This window comes from Macaca thibetana, chromosome 2, assembly GCF_024542745.1.
Source record: "Macaca thibetana thibetana isolate TM-01 chromosome 2, ASM2454274v1, whole genome shotgun sequence".
NCBI lineage: Eukaryota > Metazoa > Chordata > Mammalia > Primates > Cercopithecidae > Macaca > Macaca thibetana.
Window position 1 is genome coordinate 81,020,986 of NC_065579.1, and position 7,062 is coordinate 81,028,047.

Genomic DNA, 7,062 nt, shown 5'->3' on the forward strand with positions numbered 1-7,062 from the left:
GGAGGCAGAGGTTGCAGTGAGCCAAGTTCTTGTGTGGACATGTTTTCAGTTCATTTGGGTCACTACCAAAGAGCATGACGGCTGAAGTGTATGGTAAGAATATGTCTAGTTTTGTTGGAAACTGCAAACTGCCTTCCGAAGTGGCTGTACCGATTTGCATTTCCACCAGCAGTGAAGGAGGGTCCTCTTGCTCCACATTCTTGCCAGTATTTGGTGTTTTTTTTGTTGTTGTTGTTGTTTTTTTTTTTTTTTGAGACGGAGTCTCACTCTGTCACCCAGGCTGGAGTGCAGTGGCGCGATCTGAGCTCACTGCAAGCTCCGCCTCCCGGGTTCACGCCATTCTCCCGCCTCAGCCTCCGAGTAGCTGGGACTACAGGCGCCCGCCACCACGCCCGGCTAGTTTTTTGTATTTTTAGTAGAGACGGGGTTTCACCGTGAAGCCAGGGGTCTCTCCTGCTCCCAAAGTGCTGGGATTCTTGCCAGTATTTGGTGTTTTCAGCCTTCCAGGTTTTGGTCATTGTAATAGGTGCGTATCTCATCGTTGTTTTAATTTGTATTTCCCTGATGACATATGATGTGGAGCATCTTTCATAGGCTTATCTTCTTGTAGATCTTCTTCTTTTATAAATGTATATTTTAAAAATTGTCATTTTATGGCTCCCCACTGCAGCTGCCTCTCCCCCTTCCCTTCGCTGACCACTTTTGCAGGCTTCAGGGGGACCAGGGAACAAAACTGGAGGCTGGCAGCCCCAGTCCGCTACCAGCCAGGGAGAACAAGCCACAGTTACAAATTATCACAACAATTGGTGCTGGTACTTGGGGGATCTGCAAAGTGAGGAGGCCCCAGCTCCTCATTGTAGAGGGGTCTATTTGGCAGTGACCTTGTTCTGGACATGGTGATATTCCTTTAGCCTGAGGGAGTTGATGTTGATGAACCCGGTGGCATCGATTGGCTCCTAATTGCCCTGCACATTCATGCTCACCGGCTCCTCATTGTAGAAAGACAGAGGGGACTCCCACAGAGGATATACACCTGGCCCTTGAGGACAGACACCTGCATTTTCCCTTCTCCTCACTCCTGGGACTTGGTGATGCAGTGGCGGACACATTCACACTCAGGGCTGTGCCAGAAACCGGTGTACACCAGCTCAGCCAATTTCAAGTCCAGGCCTTGTTTGATTTTGTACACTTCCTGGTGACCGCCTCAATGTCTAAATGAGCATGGTAAAGGATGGTGCCTGCTGGGGTCTTGTAGATACCTCGGGACCTCATTCCAATGAAGCGATTCTCCATGATGTTAATACGGCCAACACGGTGCTTGCCCACGACTTCGTTCGGGTACACGAAGAGCTCCAAGGAGGTCTGGTGGATGGTGCCATCCTTGACATTAGTCACCTTCACCAGGACCCCTTTTGTGAACTCAATCTCGAGAATGTCAGGGTTTTTGGGAGCGCTTTAGATGGGTCCTGGGTCTTCATGCAGCAACCTGGAGGCGCTTGGTTCTTGGGGCTCTCCAGGATTCCAGCCTCATAGCTGATGTGCACGAGGTTCTCATCCATGCTCCACGGGTTCCTGGGAGTGACTGGGATGGGAATCCCGTGTGGCTTTGCATATTCCATCAGATTGTTGCGGCCTTTGAACTGATTGTAGAACTCGGACATCCTCCAGGGAGCAATGACCTTCATCTGGGGGGGGCCAGCGAGTAGCAGGTGAGCTGAATCGGACTTGATCATTGCCACGGGACACACACTTGGCCCCCTCCTGCTGGGTGATTTCTACTTGTTTGCGGGTGATGCAGGGCCTGGGGAGAGAGCTGCCCAGGAGGTAGTGGTCCTCATACAGCATACTGGACTGGATGGCCAGCCAGATGAACTCCTCCACAAACTCTCTGCTGACATCCTCAATGAACACCTTTTTGGCCCGAAGCTTCAGTGCCTGGCTTCCTCGAAGTCTTCCTTCTGGCTGGTGTTGCCCAGGTAGGTACTGATGTCATTGCCTTGTTCCTTCAGCCACAACAAGATGCAGGAGGTGTCCAGCCTGCCACTGTAGGCCAGAACCACGAAGCCTTTGCTGGACACAGCATCTGAGATTGGAGGCGTGAGTTCCCAGCATCTGGAATCTGTCTTCACAGCTCAGTGAACCACTTTGGCCCTGGCAGTGGTGGCAGGTGATAGAGCCTAAATCTTCTTTAGTGATGCATCTGCTAAAGTCCTTGGTTCATTTTATTTTGTGTTTTGAAATTTTTGTGGGTACATAGCAGGTATATATATTTACAAGGTACATGAGGTATTTTGATACAGGTATACAATTCATAATAATCATATCAGTTAAATGGGGTATCATCACATCAAGCATTTGTCCTTTGTTTTACAAACAATCCAATTATTATTTTTTATTTTTAAATTATTTATTTATTTATTATTTATTTATTTTTTGAGATGGAATTTCACTCTTGTTGCCCAGGCTGGAGTGCAATGGCATGATTTCAGCTCACTGTAACCTCCACCTCCCGGATTCAAGCGATTCTCCCACCTCAGCCTCCCGAGTAGCTGGGATTACTACCCAACTACCACGCCTGGCTAATTTTGTGTTTTTAGTAGAGATGGGGTTTCTCCAAGTTGGTCAGGCTGGTCTCAAACTCCTGACCTCAGGTGATCTGCCTCCCTCGGCCTCCCAAAGTTCTGGGATTACAGGCGTGTGCCACTGCACCCGGACTATTTATTTATTTTTTGAGACCAAGTCTCACTTTGTCACTCAGGCTGGAGTGCAGTGGTGAGATCTTGGCTCACTGCAACCTCTGCCTCCTAGGTTAAATTTATTCTCCTGCCTCAGTCTGCCAAATAGCTGGAATTACAGGTGTGTGCCACCACACTCAGCTGATTTTTGTATTTTTAGTTGAGATGGGGTTTCACCATTTTGGCCTGGCTGGTCTTGAAATCCTGACTTCAGGTGATCCACCTGCCTCGGATTCCCAAAGTGCTGGGATTACAAGCGTGAACCACCACACCTGGCCTACAAACAATCAACTTATACTCTTAAGTTACTTTATGGCCGGGCACGGTGGCTCAAGCCTGTAATCCCAGCACTTTGGGAGGCCGAGGCGGGTGGATCACGAGGTCAGGAGATCGAGACTATCCTGGCTAACATGGTGAAACCCCGTCTCTACTAAAAATACAAAAAACTAGCCGGGTGTGGTGGCGGGCGCCTGTAGTCTCAGCTACTTGGGAGGCTGAGGCGGGAGAATGGCGTGAACCCGGGAGGCGGAGCTTGCAGTGAGCCGAGATCACGCCACTGCACTCCAGCCTGGGAGACACAGCGAGACTCCGTCTCAAAAAAAAAAAAAAAAAAAAAAAAAAGTTACTTTATAATTTCTATTTAGAAAACTTTTTTCTTTTTTATAGTGATGGGGTCTTGCTATGCTGCCCAGGCTGGTCTTGAAGTCCTGGGCTCAAGTGAACCGCCCCTCTAGGCCTCCCAAAGTGCTGGGATTACAGACATGAGCCACTGTGCCTGGCCTGACAGTTCACTTTTTTTTTTTCAGAGTACCTGATAGAGTGCTATAAAGTGCATTTGTACCTTGCTTTTCTATTCTCTCAAAATTATAGAAGATAAAGATCCAGGCTGGGCACAGTGACTCATGCCTGTAATCCCATCACTTTGGGAGGCTAGGGAGGGTGGATAACTTGAGGTCAGGAGTTCAAGACGAGCCTGGCCAAGATGGCAAAACCCCATCTCTACTAAAAACACAAAAAATTAGCCGGGCGTGGTGGTGTGTGCCTGTAATCCCAGCTTCTCAGGAGGCTGAGGCAGATAACTGCTTGAACCCAGGAGGCGAGGTTGCAGTGAGCCAAGATTGAGCCACTGCACTCCAGCCTGGGGGACAGAGTGACACTCCGTCTCAAAAAAAAAAAAGAAAGAAAAAATGCAAAATTGAATGTGAAAAAATCATCCCAGCAATTATGAACCCGATATACATTTGGCCCATCAGCTCCTGACGCCAAAGACGGGGTGGTGGCAAGTGTGCTGTCTAGCCTAACTCAGGATTAGAATCAGAGCCTGAGATTCTGAGAGAATGCTCTTACTTGCAAGGACTAGTAAGCTCTGTGCTGATGACTCAAAAGATGGGCTCTGTGAGTGTAAGAGATTGGACTTGGACCTGTAGCCAGGACGCAGTATTTTCTTATCTTTAACTTCCACAAAGCTCGTATTTACTCTTCTCTCACAAAAGCCAAGCCTAAAGTGCACTGCTGAAGGAGTTGTTCCTCTTTGGACAGCTGTGTGTGCCCTATAAATGTCCTCTTCAGATGGAGAAGGAGTTGCTGTGTGCGTAGCGCTGTGAGCTGGACTGGAAAGCATTTCTGCAGCCCAGTGATACATGCAGAACTACACCCTCCAGAGCCACGGTTCAGTGAAGGGCTAGGAAGGGTTTTCATGCTGGTCATTCATTCACCTGGAAAGGCTCAGCACTATCTCATGAACCTAGTTTCTGGGAAGTCAGGCAACCTGATTGCACTTACAGCTTGGTAAATGATATACTCTAAGGGCTCATAAAAATTAATCCAGCTGCATGCTACAAAGCTGATACCATGAAATCATGAGCAGAGACCTCCTTTCTATTTGAGTCCAGAAAGAGCCAGGCTCTGTGTTGGTCTACATAGTGCCGAGGAGGAAAGCGACTCTACTACCACTTTTCATTGTTGAAACTGTTCATTCTCACCTCCCCTGGAAAGGGCCCTCACACTCCTGCCACAGACACGAAAAAGTTAATAGATGTCGTGGAAGTGGGAAAAGTTGCCTTTGGAGAGGTTTCCAGAATGTTTTCCAACTTGGTCGTCTTTTCAAGTCCCTTCTTTTGATTTAATGAAATGATTATTTTGAAAATAATAATAGCTACCATTTACCAAGGACCTAATATGTACCAATTTATTTACATATGTTGTCTGTTTAATTCTTACCATCACGTACCATGTTCCATGGTCATATGCCCTGGGAATCAGAAAGAAGAACTTGCCAAGGTCACACAGCCAGGAAATGAGAGTCAATATTCAAGCCTAGATTTCAAAGGGTCAGTATTTAAACCGAGGTTTCTATTCAGACCTAGAAATGAGAGTCAGTATTCAAACCTGCTATCATGGCTCACACTTATATGAATTCTGCCTCATTAAGATAATGTTTGGGTCATTTTTTTTTTTTTTTTTTTTTTTTTTTTTTGAGACGGAGTCTCGCTCTGCCGCCCAGGCTGGAGTGCAGTGGCCGGATCTCGGCTCACTGCAAGCTCCGCCTCCCGGGTTCACGCCATTCTTCTGCCTCAGCCTCCCGAGTAGCTGGGACTACAGGCGCCTGCCACCTTGCCCGGCTAGTTTTTTGTATTTTTCAGTAGAGACGGGGTTTCCCCGTGTTAGCCAGGATGGTCTCGATTTCCTGACCTCGTGATCCACCCGTCTTGGCCTCCCAAAGTGCTGGGATTACAGGCTTGAGCCACCGCGCCCGGCCGGTCATTTTTTTTAATTTACTCTGGAGGTAAAATGGACTGCAGTCATGTATGTTTAAAGTGGGAGAAAGTAAAAGCCTTAATTTTTTTCCTTTTTTTTTTTTTTTTGTTGAGATGGAGTCTCGCTCTTGTCACCCAGGCTGGAGTGCAGTGGCATGATCTCAGATCACTGCAACCTCTGCCTCCTGGGTTCAAGTGATTCTCCTTGAGACATGAGCGATGGCTCATGTCTGTAATCTCAGCACTTTGGGAGGCTGAGGTGGGTGGATCACGAGGTCAGCAGATCGACATGGTAAAACCCCTCTACTAAAAATACAAAAAACAATTAGCTAGGCGTGGTGGCATGCGCCTGTAGTCCCAGCTACTTGGGAGGCTGAGGCAGGAGAATGGCGTGAACCCAGGAGGCAGAGCTCGCAGTGAGCCGAGATCGCGCCACTGCACTCCAGCCTGGGCAAAAGAGCGAGAGTCCGTCTCAAAAAAAAAAAAAAAAAAAAAAAAAAAAAAAAAAAAAAAAATCAAACTGGCCGGGCACAGTGGCTCACGCCTGTAATCCTAGAACTTTGGGAGGCTGAGGCAGGTGGATTGCCTGAGTTCAGGAGTTTGAGACCAGCCTGGGCAACAATGGTGAAACCCTGTCTCTACTAAAACACAAAAAATTAGCCGGGTGTGGTGGTGTGCACCTGTAGTCCCAGCTGCTCGGGAGGCTGAGGCAGTAGAATCGCTTGAACCCAGGAGACAGAGGTTGCAGCAGTGAGCCAAGATCCCGCCACTGCACTCCAGCCTGGGTGACAGAGCGAGATTCTGTCTCAAAAAAAAAAAAAGAAAAAAGAAAAAAAATTCAAACTATTTAGGAAAGTAAACATGAAAAGTAAAAGTGAATCACCTAAAATAGTACCACCTAGACACTGCCACAGTTAACACCGAAGGGACTTGCCTCTTTCTATGCATACAGTCAAATAGTGATATTGTATAAAAATGTCATCATGGTGTAAGTACTGTTTCTCAATAAAAACTGTTGAATTCAATAGAAGAAAAATAAAATGAAATATAATTGGAGGAATTCTTGAACTTCAAAAAAAATGTTTCTCCTCCCCAAGAAATATTTGCTAAAATATCCCTCTAAAGTTATAAAAGAGGTTGTGAAGAACATTTAAAAGTATTTTCTGGCTGGGCACGGTGGCTCACGCCTGTAATCTCAACACTTTGGGAGGCCGAGGCAGGCGAATCACCTGAAGTCAAGAGTTCAAGGCCAGCCTGGCCAACATGGTGAAACCCCATCTCTACTAAAAATACAAAAATTAATCGGGTATGATGGCGCATGCCTGTAATCCCAGCCACTCAGGAGGCTGAGGCAGGAGAATTGCTTGAACCCAGGAGGCAGAGGTTGCAGTGAGCCAAGATAGTGCCACTGTACTCCAGCCTGGGTGACAGAGTGAGACTCTGTCTCAAAAAATAAAATAAATTAAATAATTTAAAAAATAAAAGTATTTTCTCCTCAATTTTAGGTAGTATAAAGTGTGAACATTATCACTCTTCCATCTTCTCTTTGCCCATCTTCATTGGCTGTTAGT

The 7,062-nt window shown here is 46.9% G+C and overlaps 1 pseudogene; it reads right to left on the minus strand.

Moving 5' to 3' along the window:
• Positions 1-866: 866 nt before the first annotated feature.
• LOC126948948 (argininosuccinate synthase-like) lies at positions 867-4,377 on the minus strand (annotated as a pseudogene).
• Between the last annotated feature and the right edge of the window lie 2,685 nt (positions 4,378-7,062).